We start from the raw sequence: 20,944 nt of genomic DNA, 5'->3' as shown, positions 1-20,944 counted from the left end.
AAGAGCAGCTTCAGTTTGAACTTTCAATTGCATGAAGCTGCAGGCAATCCTGCAATCCTGTTCTAATCTTGTGACTGGAATCTGCCCAGACATTTGCAGCCACTGCTTAAAAATAAAATCAGATTTCTGTGTCTTTTGCTTTAATCAATCTGCTAAAACAAATGTTTGCTTTCAGGGATTATGAAGAATCAAAAGAATCAAAGGGCACTCAAAAGTTATTAAACAATCCGTTCATGTAATCCATGTATCATAAATTCCAAGATTTAACACACATGTACACATGCGCAGGAATATTTATTTATTTTATTATTTATTTTTATTACATTTATATCCCGCCCTTCTCCGAAGACTCAGGGCGGCTTTTACAAACTTAGCAGTAAAATATGTGTAGACCAAATGAGCTAAGCACTGTGGCAGTGATGCAGCTCTAGAAAAGCATCTTTAGATGCACCAACAAAAGTGTTTATCTCTGGTACTGAAACCATAGCAGCACTTGCTTAGGATACTATTGTATAACATGTTACTTTTACATTTATACTTAGTTCCTCGGCAGCCAAGTGTGTAAATGTGGCTTTTATCCCTGGCCATGTGAACTGCAGTGCCCAATTATGAGTGTACAAAAAACCACCAGACTGTTTCAAAACAAAATAATCATATTTACGAGTGCCTGAAATCCTTGCTACCTGAACTTTCCTCCTGCTCCCCATTCACTGCACAATAAACACAAATGCTCAGGTTTAAAAACACAGCCAAGCATGTAAAAGAATAGCTTATTACAGGTAGTCCTCGACTTACGATCACAATTGAGCTCAAAAGCTGTTGTTAGGTGAAACATTTGTTAAGTGAGTTTTGCCCCATTTTATGACCTTTATGATAAGTTAGCAGCATAGTTGCTAAGTGAATTTGGCTTCCTCGCTGACTTTGCTCATCAGAAGATCATTAAAGGGTATCACATGACCTTGGGACACAGCAATGGTCATAAGCATGCCAAGCATATGAATTTTGATCATATGATCATGGGGATGGTACAAAGGTCGTAAATGTGACAAATGTCTTAAGTCACTTTTTTCAGTGCCGTTGTAACTTTGAAGTGTCAATAAATGAACTGTTGTTAAGTTGAGGGCTAACTGCATTGGGTTACAAAGACTGGACAGTTATGAAAAAAATAAAAAAGGGAAGGATGGGAGCTTCTTAGGAGGACACTTCCCTCTTCCCTTTTTATCCGCAATACTTAACATGGTAAGCTCAACTTTGGGACAGGTGACAGTGAAGCCAGGCAGAAAAGGAGATGGGAAATTTTTTAAGATGTCTGCCTGGTGCTTGGTGGATGCAGATTCTAATAGGGAACCTTCTGTCTTGCAACAAGGTAGTGTAGTTTTGCACCAGCGCAATATAATAGCCGACACTGAAGCTAATCTCCCAATGGAGTGGGAGCAAGCTATTTTCCTTTCATATGTTAAAGTCTTGATTAACCACGAGAGTTTTAGCATCTGTTACTCTTTCAGCCATTGATTTCTCAGTAGATATTTATAAATATTGTAGATTACGTTTTCTCTCTGGGGTTGATCAATAAGGCCTTTAGAGTTATATGATAAAAACACTTTTCTTCCTTTTCTCAGGTGAATTTTCTGTGAGGGTAAATGTGCGAGCATGCATGCACTGAAAGAGAAAAGCTTGCACTTTACTGCTGAGGCTCTTGTTAGTTGCCCTCCCTTCTTTGGACATCTGGCTGCCATCTGTGTTTGAAAGGACAAAGCTGAATATTGGGGGCTTCCAGTTCTCACCTGACCATTCTCATCTAAACACTTGCAAGCATACTGCAATTTATTTCAAAGTTCTTTCTCTTTTAAATCTTCTGCTGCAAACATTTCATTCAAAATGGGAGATTGGAGATGGTCATAAGCTGATATTTCCAATAGCAGCAAGAGGCAAAACATGCCCAGTTTGCTGGCTTTTAACTCCTGACCATGACAGTTTCTCCTGTCTGTTAATCCTTGGCTTTGACTCTTAGCCTTTCCACAATCTATTATAATAACTATGCCACAAGAAAGCTGGGGAAGGATAGCCAGCAAGGCCACTGACAGAATGGATGCCAAAGGCTGCTTCAATCTCTGCCCACAAAGAATGTACTCTGGCTTTGACTTTCACAACCATAATTATCTTTCAACTGGGAAATAAGGTGAGCCAAGAGCCAGGGGCTCTCAGATGTAAATTAATTTTAAGATTTAAACCTAAGTCATGCAAGCTTTAAAAAGGCAACCTTAATATCTTCTCTTGTGATTTAGGGGATAAATACCGTATTTTCCTGCGTATAAGATGACTTTTTAACCCATGAAAATCATCTCAAAAGTTGGGGGGTCGTCTTATACGCCCAGTCATCTTATATACCGGAAAATACGGTAAATGGAGCCGCAACATTTGGTCAATTAATAAATTTCACTTTACCAGGTTTTTGAACAATTAAAGAGCAGTAACGCTTCATCAAGAAGTAAATCTTCCTAAGATGTTTTTTTCCATTTATAAAAGCAAGCTTGAAGTGATTTTCCACGTTCTTTGATTTCACATTCTTCTCTTCCAAGATTCTCCATTCCACCCTCCCCCATCAAAATTAAATGTTACATTTGCATCTATATTTATAAACTTAAAACTTTATTAGATAATCAATCAAATGATTTTCATCAACTGGCAGCCCTATCAACCTTTCCTATGGGTTTATAATCTATCCTCCCAAACCAAGTAAGCTCCAGAACTCTGTGCAGGTCAGAGATAAGCTGAAAATCAACTTATCTTAAGGGAGCCAGGTCAAAGAATTTCAATTATTCTTATTAAATTCAGATTTAGATAAAGAGTGTTCAGTTATCACTGGTCTGTGATCTGAAGTTCTCTAACTGGTACTTCTTCCACAAAGGTGTGCTAGCTGGGGAAATAGCCATAGCAATAGCACTTAGACTTATATACCGCTTCACAGCCCTCTCTAAGCAGTTTACAGAGTCAGCCTATTGCCCCCGATAATCTGGGTCCTCATTTCACCAACCTCTGAAGGATGGAAGGCTGAGTCAACCTTGAGCCGCTGAGAATCGAACTCCTGGCAGTGAGCAGTGAATTAGCCTGCAATGCTACATTCTAACCACTGTACTACCACGGCTCTGTGAGAATTGAAATAGTGAGAATTGAAGCTGAATACATCCAGAGACCACTGTAGTGTGGAGTCTGGAATGCTATCAGTACCATTTAGTTCTAAAATAAGTATAGCCTCCTCAACCCATCTGTACTGTCCTAGATTCATTTTATTTGTTCTCTGTTACATCCAATTTTGACCAAACTGATGTTTCTCCCTGGCTTCACCATCATGGTTTGATTATCGAGTGACAAAGAGAACAAGCAAACTGCTTGCCCTTGTGGGTTTTTATTATAAAATTTGTTATTTGCTTCTGATGACAACTACAGATATTCCAAAACAGGGTACAAAATAGGATTAAAAGACATGCAATTACATTATCTTAAAAACTCTAATGCGCCAACATGTTAAAATCAGATGTCCCGGGTAAAGGAGAATATTTGTAGCTCAGGGTTGAAATGAGGGATCCTTGGTGTTCTCTGAGCTTGGTTGTTTGCTTGCAGGCATTTCATGACTCAAACTAGTGCTAGCACTGATGATATTACCTAGTTTGGGTCATGAAATGTCTGCAGGAAAACAACCAAACTCAGAGAGCACTAAGGAGCCCTAATCTTATGTCCATAACAATTTGGCTTGTTGCCGGTTGAGCTCCGGATGGCGCCCGACCTTCGCTCCTTCCGTCGCGATCTGAAGACACATTTATTTGAACAAGCCGGCTTGGCCTGATGGGGGATGGGTTGGGTTTTTATTGTCATTTTTAATATGTGTATTTACTGTTTTTAGCTTGGGCATATGTTTAATTCTTTTTAACTTTTGTATTTTTGTATTTTTTATATGTCTGCCCTGTTCACCGCCCTGAGTCCTTCGGGAGAAGGGCGGTATATAAATAAAATAATAATAATAATAATAATAATAATAATAATAATAATAATAATAATAATAATAATTATTATTATTATTATTATTATTATTATTATTATTATTATTATTATTATTTCATTTTCTTACCCTGAAGATAATTATTGTGGTTATGCTGAAAAAATATTTACACTGAACTTGTACAATGAACTTGTCCTTTTTAAATAAAATTGCACTTGCAATGCATGCTCCTGCCCCTCCCATTACCTTCTATTACTAAAGATAGTTACCAATGCTAGTTAAAAACATTGCTTGGTCCTGAGTATCTATAAACATTCCAAATTGGCAAATGTACAGAATGTGGTGAGTCAGAAACCAGAAAATGTGAGCCTTAGGCATGAAAGCTGGCTGGGTGACTTTGGGCCAGACGTTCTATTGCACTCAATTTTATTTTTTGTTAAATTTGCTCGCTCTAGCTATTTATCTATCTATATCCATCCATCCATCCATCCATCCATCCATCGTAACAATACAATGGACATTCCAATATCAAGTAATTAGCTTAAGATCCAAAATGGTTCCTGAATCTGCACAGAAAAGCACCAGGGTAATGATATGATGAGAGGCTAGTTTGGCTGGAAATTTGCACAACATCAAAAATTAACTGTGGGTTCGAAAAGATTTGTACCCTCTGCGATTTGGAAGGTAGTAGGGAAGAAGCCAAATAAGGAATCTAAAGGTTTTGATAGGTACTATAATGCTAGATTTAAAAGTCACAAGAATACAAGAAAAAGCCATCTAACTAACTACACTTCCTGTCCAGCATTGGAATAGGAGCCAATTAAATGCCCATGAGAACCTGGAAGCAGCACAGAAATGCAATAACTCTTCCTGGTTTTGGAGCAAACTGCCAGTCACTATGTTTATCACAGCAGTGTTTCTGCAAAAAACAGCATGCTTTCCAGGAAAATTCTCATTTTGTTATACTTAAATCAGTATATATAGTAAGTTACAATTCTATACACAGTGATTTTCAAGAAAGTATGTGAAAATTAAGGCCCAACTAAGATGAACAACCCCTTTCAAATCATGATCTCAAACCAGAATGACAATATATCAAGCCTTACTAATAGATGTTTGGAAGGGTGAAACCAGTTTTAGGCTTAGAATCCTTTGTTATCTTATAAGATGCAACCAACCTTTTCAGCATTCAATGTAAATGGATTTTGGAAATTGGACTTAAAAGGTAGGTTTCTGAAGGTTTGCACCAGGTACTTTCAAAATTCCAAAAATTTTTAGCTGAACCATAACTGTTTGAAATTTAAATATCTCATTAATTAAGCATATCATTTTGTTCCTCATCTTAAGTGGGACTTAAGTGTGGCTGGATATTGCAGAAATTCTTGGCCTGACAGTCTAAAGATGAAAGTAAACGTGACCCATGGTTTCTGATAAACTAGGGTAGTTGAGCATCACACTACAGTTCGGCATCCATGAATCAATGCACACATTTCTTCAACAAAGAACCAAGGTTTCTTGCCATATTTATAAGAAATGCTATAAATGTTGATCAATTTTATATATTGTTGGAATTCTGGGAAATTTCACATTTTGAAATGCCTATATTTATTGGGAATCTATGAGCTTGGAAATCAATGCTTTGCTTAAAATGTGACTTGAGAACAAGACAATGTTTAAAAACATGAGCTGGTCACACATTTTTATTTATTAATGGTTTAAATTGGAGGGAAATAGGTAAATCTGGAGCAATTCATAGATTTTGGGTGATTTGCAATAGATTTTCAGTTGTTTACCAATAGCAAGAATAAAATGATTCCTTTGCCACAATTGTAAACAGGGTGACAAGGAACGACAATTAACATTGCATATATCATGATCTATTTTGCATCATTTGTGTAATGTCATGACACTTGTGACATCATAGGAACATCTGTCAAATGTGGTGAATATCTGTAGCTCAGGTGTAGGATGAGGGTGAGCTTGTGGGTTGGTTTCTGAAGATTTCATTATCAGCTAGGGCAGGAGTGTCAAAGTTCTTGCCCGTGGGCCGGATGTGTCATGCTGAAACCGCACCCACCCCCTTGCCGGCAATGGAAAAAGTCACGGTATGTCGTGACACGTCACATGACATTGCGAGTTTGACATCTCTGGGCTAGAAGATGTCTGTGTCAGTGCTCTTCTATTTATAAGGGCTTCAGGTGTGGGTGTGTCAAGTGAGGGACTTGTGATGAGTCAAGAGAAGCTTGTGATGGGGAGGTTACTACAGGTCAGGGTCCTTGGAGGGTGTGAATTATCAGTGAGTTATCAGTGAGAGGCTTCTGATGGGTCTTGTGATGGGGAGATTTCTTCAGGTGAGGGTCATTGGAAAGTGAATTACTGGCGGGGGGGGGGGACTTGCATGGTTTGCTTGAGGTTTGATGCTGTCTCCAGTTAGCTGTGCAAACACCTCAGAATAAATATCAATCACACAGGTAACTGGAGAGAGCACCAAACTTCAACCAACCCACGCAAACCTCGCTCCCCCCCAGCAGTTCATCTTCCAATGACCCAACCTGGGGTAATCGCCCCATCACAAGACCCTGACCCACTGATAATTCATGCCCTCCAATGACCAGGATATTTTTCTGGTAATATTCTGTTCAGTTCTGGTGCTCAGAGCAAAATTTCCTGGTCAGAATTCTGTAATTCTAAATTTTCTAAGTATGTAGGTTTTTTTGCATATATCGCCATTGGCAGAGATACAGTATATTGATAGATAAGAAATGGAAAGAAATGGAAGTAGTGACAGATTTTATTTTCTTGGGTTCCAAAAACACTGCAGATAGTGACTGTAGCCATGAAATTAAAAGACGCTTTCTCCTTGGGAGGAAAGTTATGGTAAAGCTTATGCAGCATATTAAAACATAGAGACATCACCTTGTGGACAAAGGTCCATACATTTAAAGCTATGGCTTTCCCAGCAGTAATGTGTGGCTCTGAGAATTAGATCATAAGGAAGTCTGAGTGCTAAATAACTGATGCTTTTGAAGTGTACTGTTGGAGAAGACTCTGGAGAGTCCCTTGGACTGCAAGGAAATCAAATTGGTCGATCCTAAAGGAAATCAACCCTGGTTGCATTTTGGAAGGACAGGTGCTGAAGCTCAAGTTCTTTGGCCACCAAATAAGAAAAGAAGCAGTAGCACTTAGATTTATATACCGCTTCATAGCCCTCTCTAAGCAATTTACAGAGTCAACATGTTGCCCCCAACAATCTGGGTCCTCATTTTACCGACCTCGGAAGGATGGAAGGCTGAGTCAACCTTTAGCTGTGAGAATCGAACTGCCGAACTGCAGGCAAACATCAGTCAGCAGAAGTAGCTTGCAGTATGTATTCTAACCACTGCGCCACCACGGCTCATGGGGAAAAAAACCTGATGTTGGGAAAGATTGAAGGCAAAATGAGAAAGAGATGACAGAGGATGAGATGGTTAGATAGATCAATGCAATGAACACAGGTTTGGGCAGACTCTGGAAGATAGGGGAGCCTGGCGTCCTATGGTCTGTGGGGTTACAAAGAGTCGGGCACAACACAGCGACTGAACAACAACAATAATTGATAGAACTCTGGAACAAAACCAAATAGATTCTTCCCGTATTTACAGGCAAAGCATAATAGGAAAGATGTAAAGGGATATTTTCTTTCCTTTTTAAGTAATTCAAAACATATATTAGAATATGTGAATAGATACATTATCTTAATAAATTTCTCCTCTTCCTTTCAGGATTTCTATTTCAGTACTGCATTAATATGAAAGACTATATTTTTGCACAGTTTACAGTAATTGTTGTGATGAAGTAAATGTATCTGTCAAACAGCTCCCTTGCATCTGAGTCATCCTAAGCAGACAAACAATTTAAGTGATAAATAGTAGCAAAAAGCTTATTTCTGTTCAGGTATTTTATTTATGAGACAGGTGTCTTAAAAGCACAGAGAAAACAGAACCTTACTCTTTTACATGGTTTGTACTAAGCATGGTTTGTTTAACTAGTTTATTGGCTAATCCATAACTGTCTGGTTTTGCACAACAGATAAAACCACTAAACATGATTAACAAACCACAATGGATGGCTTCATATATTTTGCTAAGCCAGTAATCAACCTTATCATGGTTTAGCTGAGGCATTGCTGAACTCTTTGGACTGGGGGTACATTAGGAAGGTTGTCACTCTCTCAGCCAACCTGCACAACCCATCACTTTACTGTCTCCTTAACTATGCTAGATCTCAGAGACAGCAAACAACTAGAAAAGTGGCTTTATTTCACCAGTGTTCCCACCGTAAGAAGAATGGACAGAATCAAGAAAACTATGTGCCTAAAGTTTCTGGGGAAAAATAATTTAATCAGATAAAACACCATAATCCAAACTTATCTCCACAGAAACTTGCCTTGCTACCAAGGGAAGTAAAAGTGCCATTTCAGAACAGCAAGAAATTTGTTTTGGAAAATCTTATACAAAAAAATAGAAATAATATTAGGCCTATGTTTGACACAGCAGAAGAGGCAGAACTTTGGTACTGAGTAAGAAGCAAAGAGGAGGCGAATATAGACTCCACCAGCTTTGCAATCAAATCTTAAGATTACAAAGATGGAGTTCTAAGCATCATTCACTGCATATAATTAATCTGTCACCTGCATTTAATCAGCCATTTGACAAACACTACAAGTTTTATTTTAGGGTAATTTATATTCCATTTATATTTTGTACAATAAGCAGCCAAGGCTTCTTAACAACCTCCTCAGTTGAAATTATGCCAATGAGATAAAACTAGCATCATCCATTTTTACAAAATAGGACAAAGGTTTGCATACCAGCCTATATAGCAGACAATTTTCAATGTACAAAAAAAACCCCCTAATTAATGAATAAAGGTGATAAATTACCATGGGACTAAAAAGCAAACTTGTTTGATCCTTTTTCAGTTATGGATAGCTGGCCTTTCGTGAATGGATGTCACCACAGAAAATATGCATTTCTTAGTCAGCTATAGTTTCCCCCAAATTTTTCTTTTAAGATCAAATGCTGACTTGAGGTCAACAGTCACTTACACAGAGTGATACTTATCTGGAATTAAATCTGCCACCATTAATTAATAAACCTGTCTTTTGATGTGATTATAGTGCATCTGTTATAGAAAATAATGTGCCTCAACAAGGAGCTTTCACCTTCCTATCAATATATCTGTGGAAATCAAGTCATTGCCAGTAGTTTGATAATTGCTTAATCAATCAACCTCCTCATGATAATTGTGGCCCGTCTTTTAACACCTTCTAAGTGAAATTAAGGCATTGTGAGAGAATGGTGTAAGTCAGAGGTGTCAAACTGCCGGCCTGTGGGCCGGTTTCATCATACCAAAGCCACACCCACCCCATTGCCAGCAATGTAAAAAGAGTCGTGATATGACATGACACATCACATAAAGAGTATAGGTTGTCCTGCTTGAGGGCATGGGGGGGGCTTGACTAGAAGACCTCCAAGGTCCCTTCTAGCTCTATTCTATTCTATAAAGTAATTTGTAAAGTAATTTTCTCAATCTTCTTCCAAAATGTAACTATATGATTAAGGTTCTATTTTTTGTTGTTGTTAGCTGCGAAGTCGTGTCCGACCCATCGCGACCCCACGGACAACGTTCCTCCAGGCCTTCCTGTCCTCTACCATCTTCTGGAGTCCATTTAAGCTCACGCCTACTGCTTCAGTGACTCCATCCAGCCACTCTGTCGTCCCCTTCTTCTATTGTCCTCAATCTTTCCCAGCATTAGGCTCTTCTCCAGTGAGTCCTTCCTTCTCATTAGGTGGCCAAAGTATTTGAGTTTCAACTTCAGGATCTGGCCTTCTAAAGAGCAGTCAGGGTTGATCTCCTCTAGGACTGACCGGTTTTCTATTTTTTAAAACCACCCAAAGTTACTACATGTAGTCCTTGGCTTACAACCATTTGTTTAGTGACCACTCAGTTACAATGGCACTGGAAAAAAATGACTTATGACTGCTTTTTACATTTATGATCCCCATGGTGACGTGATCAAAATTCAGATGCTTGGCAACTGACTCATATTTATGACGTTTGCAGTGTCCCGGGGCCATGTGATCACCTTTTGCAACCTTCTGACAAGCAAAATCAATGGGGAAGCCAGGTTCACTTAACTACTATGTTACTAACTTAACAACTGCACTCATTCAGTTAACAACTCTGCCAAAAAGGTCACAGGGGCAAAACTCACTTAACAACTGTCTCTCTGAGCAACAGAAATTTTGGGCTCAATTTTGGTCGTAAGTTGAGGACTACCTGTATTGCTGCAAAAAATCAAACTGAAGGAGTCAGAGAATGATGAAAATTATCACCATCATAATTTAAAAGTGCCTTATAAATGGGCAAATTCCTTTAAAAAGCCATGCTTTTAAGTTCTGGGGGCTTATTTATGAAGCAGATTTAAAATGTTATTTATGAACCAAAGGGGGTGTTTCTGGAGCAAAATGAAGCTTTTAGAGGTGCGATAAGAGATGTGTTGTTTTCCTTCTGACATCAAGGATTTAAGAGACATGAAAACTCAAGCTCAGCAAATAGGCATGCATGGATTTATATCTTGACTGCATGACAGCTTTGCAATTTCAGCAGAAAAGGGGTTTTTTTTGACAACCTAATTTATTTGACCCCTGTAAACAGAAACTGAAATTCCAAACATGATGTACATCCTGTAAAATCTAAACGTTATAATCTCCTTTACATGCATCAAGTTTAGGGTTAAAAATATCATGAAAATCATCATGTCTTAAGGATGGCACTGGATTTTTTTTTCTTGCTAAAACTCTTAAGGATTGTCCAAGTAATCTACATACTGGCCAGCCATGTAGAATGGAGATTTTGTACTACTCAGATGATATTTATTTCATAACCTTGTCAAAGACTGTGAAAATGGACGGGGGGGGGGGGGGAGATCAGGGTAAGTCTGAGCATATTTTCTCAGGTCAAATGGGATCAGCAAAGGTCTTCTATCTAGACTGCCAGATTTATTTTGTTTTAAGCAGAAGATCAGATCTCCACCAACATGGAAATCATATAAACTAGGGAATTCTGGACATGCAAACACATAAACTGAGGGGGGGGAGGAGAGTGTCTAGTTGGGTTTCGCATTTTTATTTAGTAAAAAAGGAGTCTTGTGTATTGGACCTTCAATCTGGTTTATGGAAAACATCTTGGAAACTTTCCTCACTAGGAAAATTTCTCCACTAAGTCTAGAGTCTGCAAAAACTATACTGGAATTAAATTTGTTGCCCTCAATATCAATCTTACTGTTCGTTCTATTTTAAATAACACAGGTCAGCTGACTGTTAATCAAATGTTAAGTGATAACATTTAATTGATTTTACTCACTATTAGGCTGCTCTTGGAGAGAGTTAGAATAAGGAGGAACATCAGTAAAGTTCCATGAAGATATGGAAGCAAAGTCCCTAAATTTCATACAATCCCATCTCAATTTCATATAGACCAGGGGTGTCAAACTCACAACATCACGTGACATGTTACGATGTGTCGTGACTTTTTTCCCATTGTCGGCAATGGGGTGGGCACAGTTTGGCATGACGCATCCGGCCCGCGGGTTGGCAGTTTGACATCCCTGATATAGACCTACTTTTATGCTGACCACAAAGTAAGGGGGTGGTGGTGGTCACAGAGAGAAATATGAGGCAGCAGAGATAGAAAAACAAAAAAGTTCTGAACAGCTGCAAATCCAGCCACTGCCCCAGTAACACTGGTCAAACCATTAGCAATAAGTGAAAATGCCAGCATATGTTGTAACTATGGACTTTCTGCATGGATGCCAGGTTTGCCCTTTCCAAACTAAAAGTAACATTACCACTTTGATGGGGGGAGGGGTGTGCTAAGTGAATACCCAATCTTCTTTACAACAGCTAGTACTTCCCAGGTGGGAGCTCCTGTTAAAGTGGAACAACCTGCCTCTTGACTTCAGAGACAAGGCTGCAAAACTGCAAAACTGCATTACCTTTGGAGCAGTAACTAAGCCAATTAATATGTGAAGTTAATCAGTGCAGCTGCCAAGCTTGCTAGAAATCCCATGTCATCACAGGTACACAGAAAAGTGATAATGACTTTAGATCAGTTCTTTCATAAGGAAAAACATTGTGATACAGATACGGTACTCACAGACACAATGCCATAAAACAGCTTGTGATGGCTACGCATAGATGCACTATCACTGACTTATCTGAAATATCCTATATACTGCACATGCAATCATTCAAAGTTACAACAGTGCTGAAAAAATAATTTTACAGCCCATTTATGATCTTTGTAGTGTTCTTCAATCATGTGATTGCCATTATAGTCAGTACATGTTATCCTGTCCCTGATCTGTGTTTTTCTGTTTTGCCTTCTTAGAGCAGAGAGATTGGAAAGAAAGAAAGCTCTTTGCCCTGCTGCACATCAAAAGCAATGTGACCATGCCAGCAGCCTGGGGCTGGGAGTAATGGCATGCTATGCAAACAGCTTAAAGTACTCTCTTGAAATCTCTTCCTCTCCAATCTCTCATTTGCCTGAACCATTCTCCCCATTCCCGCAGAGATATTGGAAAGGGATTTCAAGAGAATAAGCTGTTTGCTGTTCTACACAGAAAAAAGAATGCAATCACATCAGCAACCAGGAAAGGGCCTGGCAAAGATAAGACTGCATATAGAAATTGCTTTTTTCTCTCCCCACCATACAGCAGAGAGATTGGAGACAAATTTTAAGAAAGTAAGATATTTGCTTGGCTGCCTATGGCTCCCAGCCCAGACTTCTGGCACAATCACACTGCTTTAGATCAGGGGTGTCAAACTGCCAGCCCGCGGGCCAGATGCATCACCAGGCAACCACGCCCACCCAATTGCTGGCAATGGGGAAAAAGCTCCGATACATCACGCAACATCATGAGTTTGACATGTCTGCTTTAGATGCATACAAGATGTCAGAGGTCCTTGCCACACTCCTGGCTCCAATAGGAAACAAGATGTTGACTTCACAGGTAGATTGGCTTACTGCAGTATACTCTGGCATGCGAGCTCAAAGCTATTACAAAAAAAGCAACCACCTCTCAGCACTCTAAATAGGTGCCTCCCGCCTGGGCCCACCCCCACCCATCTAACCAGCATCTGGAACGACGAGCATGCATATTCAGTTTACAGCAGCAGTCATCCAATCCTGGCAAACAGCTCGGCGTGAGCACCGGCATGACAGCAAGGCAAGGTAAGCAAGGGCAGGTTTTAAACTCTCCGCCATTTCTCCATGCGGAGCAGCTGTTCAGCAGAGTGCTGAACAGCTGAGTTGGCAAACCCAGAAGTTCAGCCAGCCGCCATTATCGCTCAAGACAGCCTCGCAGCTGCGCTCCACACGACCCTGGCCATCACACAGGTATGGGGGGGGAAGGGAGAAAGGGCTGTCATTGCCATCCATGCTGCTGGTCCCAGCCGGGGCTTCCAGACGCCGCTGTTCGATGTACCCTTGCCCCCTCCCCCCTCCCTTTAGTGGCAAGCCCACAGGGGCTTGACACAAGACAGCAATCGGGATGTGAGTATTCCAAAGACCAAGGGAATGGTTAGGACAGGGATCTCCAACCCCCTGGTCCATGGACCAGTACCGGTCCATGGCATGCCAATAACCAGTCCGCACAAAGAAGCAAAGCCCCACCCGTGGGATGCAGGCAGCACACAAAATCACGTACTCTTCCCTCCACGGAAAAACCTTTCACCACAGAACCAGTCCCTGGTGCCCAAAAGGTTGGGGACCTCTGGGTTAGGAGGCAAATGGAACTCCAAAATGTGAAACTGAGTACAGAAGTTTTATCTCTTTCCAACTGGAAAGCACAGTCACAGTCATGTGATCTACCACTTAGCGACTGCTTTGCTTAGCAGCAAAGTTGCCAGTCCCAAATTGGGTTGTTAAGCAAAGATTATGTCATGGTTCCGATAGATGAAACCCATCAAAAGAACTTCAAGGCAAAAATTCTTCCTTAAGGAACATTTTATTCAGGAAACAAAGTATTGGTACTACATAGTTGACCCCCAAAACTAAATTCCCTTCCCTCGGATACAAAGTAACAAAGTGCAATTGCCACCCCCAATAAGCTCTCATAAATCACATTTTTCAATTAGCCTAAAACGCGGGCTTTCTCCCTAGCTCCTCAGCCTGCCAAAACATTAATAGCTCGTCCTTGGGTTCCCATAAGGCAGCATTATTGGTATGGCTAACTGAGCTCAAGCTTTCATCCCAACCCCTCTCTTCTGCACCTGATTTCTAAATACCAGAAAAAGCATGTTAAAAGCAAAGAGAAAATGGCTGCAATTTGCATCAGTTGTCAGAGTTTGAACATCCAATATTTGCAGGGTTGACAGATTATCTATAGCAAAATTTCTTCTATTACTGTCTGTTTAAGGCATTTCCATCAAAAAGAAAGGATGTTGCAGAAATCATTGGTGAAGTTTTGGTAGAGATATTCTGTGAATTATGTTTGCCATTTGCCTCTGCTACTTAAATAAGAAACTCCTTGTAGCAACATTGTCAGGAGTAAATACTCTTCTAAATTATCAGAATTAACTGATAATTTAATATGAAAAACATTGGCTTCTATGTTTTCAATATGCTCAGGTTTAGGTCAGTCTCACGGGCTTGTAATTATGTATGTAAATAGAGCACCATGACTCCAATACTCTACGGCAGGGGTGTCAAACTGCCGGCTCACGGGCCGGACACGTCACGCGGAAGTTGCGCCCACCCCACTGCCGGCAATGGCAAAACCGTCCTGATACGTTGCGCGACGTCACATGACTTCGCGAGTTTGACATGTCTGCTCCATGGCATTCTTCACCAACTGGTTATCCTCTATATTAATTACAACAGCCATCATAGCATGAAAACAGCACGAGCTGAAGTGTAGTACATCTGGCAAATACCAATTGGAGAAGCCTATTCTCTACCACTGTTATCCAAATCATATAATAGGAGGACAATCCAAAACTGATGGGCAGTAGTACGTGGCCCCTGCCATTTTTGTTATCCCTGGAACCTTCTGAAATCAACCAATCAAATTTTGCCAGCAGCATGCCAACGTTCAATTGGGTGAATCTCTTTCTCTCTGTGTGTCTCTGTCTAATTTTTCTAAAACAAAAAAGAAAAGTGAATTTTGGGCCACAGGAAGGCATTTTGTTTTTTGACAAGCTATTTTCATTCTTTAAAACTTCTCTCTTTCTTTTTTTAAAGTAATGAATTCCTAGGCTGGCTGAAATTTCAGACTTGGAATCTTTGGACGTGTGGGAGAGGCACCAAACTGGAAAAGGCAAAGCTCAGAAATTCCAAAGAAAGATCCATTTTTTCATTTGCTAACTCTACTTTCTGTGTGGCATTAAGGAAAAATGGCAGCGGAGGAAATGCTTGTGATATTTCAGTTTAACTGCAAAAGAAAGAAAAAAGTGGGAGGTCAAAAGCTGCAACCACAATAGGAAGAAACAACCTGTGTTTGAGGATGATTCAAAAAAGAGGGGGTGATTTGCAGGTTAGGGCTATAAAGAAATTTAAGATGCTAAATCAAGGACATGACAAATTATTCTGGGAATGTGATATTGGAACTGGCCAGTGCAATAGGAGGCAGTTTCTCCCCATAAAAATTTAGCCATCTGTTTGACTGTCAGCCATAACAGCTTAAAATGCCAGGGCAGAGCAAGCAGCAAGGATTAAACTTTTGGCACATCAATACAATTGTCTTAAGAGTTCTGCTTGCATTTGGGATTCACAAGTCACATAACACCACCCTAGCTGAAAGAAGAAAGAACCCATGATTTTAAAAAGCCAACCAGCTTTCTAAAGGTAGTCAGTCAGCAATGCAATGACATCTAGTTACACAAACCTGCTTGCGCCCTTCTCTTCTGCATCAGCAATTGATATCATTCATATCAAACACAATGCAAAATGGATTTGCAAACACTGTTTTAGTGCAGGCCAGGAGCTTATACCCTTTAATTTTAACTACAACTTCCAGTATGGGAGAGCATTAAGTTAGGGAAGGCTACTATGAAGGGATTGAATTAGAATAAAGGTAAAGGTTCCCCCGCACATGCGTGCTAGTCGTTTCCAACTCTAGGGACCGGTGCTCATCTCCGTTTCAAAGCCGAAGAGCCAGCGCTTGTCCGAGGACGTCTCCGTGGTCATGTGGCCGGCATGACTAGATGCCAAAGGTGCACGAAACGTTGTCACCTTCCCACCGGAGTGGTCCCTATTTTTCTACTTGCATTTTTACATGCTTTCGAACTGCTAGGTTGGCAGACGTTGGGACGAGTAACAGGCACTCTGCTACGCGGCACTCGGGATTCGACCCACCAAACTTAGAATAGTGCAGTATATTAAAGCAAGTTGGAGTCCCTCAGTTCTGGAAATGTCTTCTACTGAAGACTCTGATGTAGACTGGAATCGCACATTGAACTAAACCTTTACACTTAATTGTATAAGTCACAATGGTTGGATTCATGTATCACATTAAATTATAAAACATGTAATATAAATCAAAATAAAGGAGATGCAGTCATTATACTATACCAAACCAATCGAGTCCTATCTGGATTTAGCACAAAATGTAAACCCCTGTTGTGATTCAGGGTCAGCCTGTGGGTTCGGCAGTTGGGTCGGATGACTCAGAGGAGGAGGGGGGTGTTGAAGACCTTGCTGAGGGGGTTGAAGATCTTGCTGATGATAGCCCTCAGCCAGGCCCCTCCCACTTGGTCACCACGGAGACCCAGCTGTGTGAGCCTGACAGTGTGGATGAAGATGACCCACAGCTGGCCCTGTTCAAGGACGCCCGACGCAGGAGGCAGTCAATTAGGAGTAAACAGAGGAAGACAATGGGGCTTCTCGGAAGGAGGCAGAGAGAAGCCACGCCCTGAACTCTATATAAGGGGAATGTCTGGGAGGGCTGGTTTGCTGAAGGCAACCGCTTGGATGGTTCATGTTTCTTAAAGTTCCTGTTTCTTGGTTCGTGTCTTGTTTGTTTTTGTAGCTATAAATTTGGCAGGCGTAGTTCCAGCCTCTTGCCGTTTGTGGAGGGGTTGTCCCTGCCTTTTCTGCAGGGCCGGTAGCAGGCTGGTACAGAACAACCCCATCCAATTATCTTGATGGCCAAGCCCAGGATGAGAGAGGGCAAGGTGGAATCTATCCAATGTGACTTCCACATAGCATATGTAACCAGGTCAATGAAAAACCAGTGAAAGCATTTGAACAACATTAGGATCTTGGTAAGTTTTAACTCATTTGATTAGTTTATAGCTAGGTGTTATACAACACCCCCCCCAAAGAGTTAGTAATATGGTTAAGTATACTGTGTAAACATTACAGTCATGTGTTATACATTATACAAATGACATTATAAAAATTCTCTCTCTCCTCCTCCCCTCTCAAGATGCCAGGCTGGAAACAAGGAAACTGAGTTGTACATGAAAGCCAGCTAGGTTTCTTTGGGCCAGTCACTCTCTCAGCCCACCACACCTCACAGGATTGTTGAGGGGAAAACCAGAGGAAGGTGTGTTAGGCATGTTTGCCATCTTGAGTTAATTATAAAAACAATAAAGGCAAGATATAAACAAACAAGCCTTAAACTTGGGAATAGGTCTAATAAAATAATGCAAATATTAATGGATTGACAATATCAGAAGTATTGATATACCCTACTTTCCCATCTAAGAAAGGCATACCACATCAAACATCATTCTTTTCATAACTCAGAAAAGGGAAAGAAGCACAGCTGAACTTAATTTCAGTGGCGAATTAAGGCTATGAACAGTCTTCACAAAAATCACATATTACAATTGCATATCTATCAATCAGAGCAGTCCTGGCCATTTTTTCGCTCTGCAACACCTAAAGCACGAGAAAAGAACACTTACGTAGCTTAAAAGTGAATAGGTGTAAAGCCCACTGCTGGTAACAGGACCGCAAGTCTATCTCACGTTAACGGCTGTTGGGTTAGAGTGGAATAATTTAAAACTTCTGCCTTAATCCATGTTCCCTTCAGTCTATACATGCTTAACCAGAAGTAAGATGTACAGCACAACTGAGTTGCCAGAAACATATTCCAATTAGTCTGATAAGCTCAATACTACAAATTCAGAGGCTGCAGCAGAGCCTTACTTTGAAATAAAGATGCATCATAATTAATACAATCATCCATTGTACTTATATGTATTTATTTGCCAGCTTTAACATTATGTAAACCTGGACAATGTGCAGGCAATCTCATGTGTATCTATTTAAAGACAGGTTACACTGAAGATTCCTCCCAGAAAATTAAATATGGGATTGTAGCCATAATGACAGCACATCAAAGATGCTGGCTAAAGAGTAATTTAAAATATAATGATGCAATTATAGCTAAGATAAAATACGCTGTATAGAACCTTTTACTCCAGCAGTGGAGAATCTTCTGATAGTATGAGCAAAATTGCTCAGATGTTATGAATCACCTATGTTAAGGTTGCAATACTATACTGGGAAACAAATCCCATTGAAATTCAACAGGTAAGCGCCCATAAACATTGTGCATCTTTTACAAAATGGTATTTCCCAACAGGGTTGAGGCTTCCTTTAATCTTAACCCAGCCTTGAAAAATTTAAAGGTTCTGTCAGGATGCATCTTTCAAACCTTTCAGAGGGGAAAATTAAAAGAATTGGTGGACGTAATACAGTATTTGGGAGAAAAATGAACAGCATGAACTTAATATGAAGTTGCTGATGGGACATCCTTCAATGTTAAGGACAATAAAAACTTCACCTGTAGCACTCATAGCTGGTGGTTTGTCAAAGGCTGTCAAAAGGTTTTGCTTCAAATTGTGGGGAATCAGTCTAAAGCACGCTGCTGACCGTAGCAACCGTCCCAAACACAACTGCCTTTTTAAAAAATACACTGTTAAATACTACTTTGTGTTATGGGTTCACATTTTACTTCAGCTGCAGCCATCCTGCTTGCCTGCCTGCCTGCCTTTCAGCTCTCTGGCTTCCATTCTCCTCAATGTTCTCCAAAGGAAATGCCTCCACTAGAAAAGGCCACAGAGAATTCGTCGGCCAATTAAACACGCCTCTAATCTGGCCGACTAAACCCAGTTGGACCTCCATCCACACAAACGCTGGGAAAAATTGCCTCGTTTTTTCTTCTTCTTCTTCTTCTTCTTTTTAAGGTGTCGCAAGGTTCTCCTTTTACCTCCAACAGATTGAAAGCAGCTGGGCTACCGTTCAGGAAATCCTCCAGAAACTTACATTCCCCTGCGTCAACAGAACCAGCCTTTTCGTCCGTAAAAGCCAGAAACCAAGAGGGGTTTTTGTTTGGGTTTTTTGCTACCGATTCCCGTACCGGGACATCTCTCTTTCCCCCCCCCCTTCCAACAGTCTCTCTCCCCGCACCCGTTTCGCCTCTCCAACTTTCCATTGCCCGAGGAAGCGAATCCTACCCCGGATTTGCAAGACTCCGGGAAACTTCCTAGAAGTGGCGCGCAACAGGCAGCTGCCGTTCCTTCTCCTACCTGAGCTGGAGTTGGGCCGACGTAAATTAGGCGCCCGCTTCTCCGGCTCCCTCGGAGGTGCAAAACTCGCCCGGAGCGAAGGACTCAAACCCAGAGCTCGCCGCCACTTGGTAGAGAAGGAAACGCGGCGACGCCTCGCCCTCATCCCCAAAAAGCTCCGGGCATCGGTCGAGCTTCCACCCAGCGGATCGCATAAACCAGCGTTTCCCAACCTTAGGAACTTGAAGATGCGTGGACTTCAACTCCCAGAATTCCCCAGCCAGCATAGCTGGCTGGGGAATTCTGGGAGTTGAAGTCCACGCATCTTCAAGTTCCTAAGGTTGGGAAACGCTGGCATAAACAACCACCAGGGAGGAAAAGACCTCCCCCCCCTTGCACTCTTCCCACCCACCCACCCCTCCGACCCCCCCACCCCAATAAACAGGCTCCCGCGTGCGCCCTACCTCCGTTTGCAGCCAGGCGCGGGGAGACGGACTGGGTTTGCGCCCTGCCTTCTTGGCGCCGCGGTGCACGGAGCTCTGGGACAAACAGCTACGCCCCCGGCTGCGCCCCCTTCCCCAGCCTGCTTGGCCGTGCGGGCGCTTACTTGTCACAGCCACGGGGCCCGTTACCGCCGCCGCCGCCGCCCCTCCTTGCCATGGCTGCCTGCCCCGGGCGAGAGTTGGAAAGCTCAGTCGCCGGGGAGGGGAGGGGAGGGTGTGGTTGACGGGAGAAGCAGCTTATGGGTTGGAGGAGAGGGGAAATGGGTTCAAACCTCTTAGGGACTGGCTTCTTCGCTCACTTTCTGATCCCCGGAGGGAGCGGGGGGGGGGGCGGGCTGGCTGGTCGGTCGCGGCCCGAGGCGGACAGATGGTTGAGGGGAGGTCCCTGCTTTTATGGGAGCTCTGATTGCTGGCCGGGCCGCCGACGAGGAGTTGCCCAGATATTAATATCGCCCTTGCTTCTTTCTTTCTTTCTTTCTTTCTTTCTTTCTCTCTCTCTCTCTCTCTCTCTCTCTCTCTCTCTCTCTCTCTCTCTCTCTCTCTCTCTCTCTCTCTCTCTCTCTCTTTCTTTCTTTCTTTCTTTCTTTCTTTGTCAGAGGAGGGGGCGGTTCCTTGCCTAGTGGGGGAACTTTAACGCTGCAGGCTGCCTGCAAACGGAGCGATTGAAGAGAAGCTCCGCAATTGCTATCCAATTTCTTTTTTTTTATTGAAAAGTTTTTCAATACATTTTATCTTTAACAATCCCTCCCCCCCTCCCCCCACCCAACCCTTCCTAGCCCTCCCTAACCCTCCCCCAACCCTCCCCCCCTCCCCCCTCCCCGACTTCCCAGAGCTAAATACAAGGTATAAAAGTAAAAACAATCATAAACAACCATTTGTTA

General features: G+C 41.7%; 1 protein-coding gene across 10 annotated transcripts in view; it reads right to left on the bottom strand.

The window, feature by feature from the left end:
- The window catches only part of LOC308662494 (growth hormone receptor-like), a 161,204-nt gene extending 140,542 nt beyond the window's left edge, over window positions 1–20,662 (bottom strand). For 5 of the 10 annotated variants that reach the window (XM_081318366.1, XM_081318365.1, XM_081318369.1 and 2 more), the window contains exon 1: window positions 20,025–20,662. The gene's annotated coding sequence lies outside the window, so the exon portion shown is untranslated. Of the gene's footprint in view, window positions 1–19,581; window positions 19,791–20,024 lie in introns of those variants that run through there. The other 5 variants (XM_081318367.1, XM_081318371.1, XM_081318368.1 and 2 more) reach the window with 4 other exon arrangements.
- Between the last annotated feature and the right edge of the window lie 282 nt (window positions 20,663–20,944).

This window comes from Vipera berus (genome assembly GCF_964194415.1).
Source record: "Vipera berus genome assembly, chromosome: 2".
Taxonomy (NCBI): Eukaryota; Metazoa; Chordata; class Lepidosauria; order Squamata; family Viperidae; genus Vipera; species Vipera berus.
The sequence above is the reverse complement of the archived record's forward strand: the minus strand, read 5'-3'. Positions and strand labels throughout refer to the sequence as shown.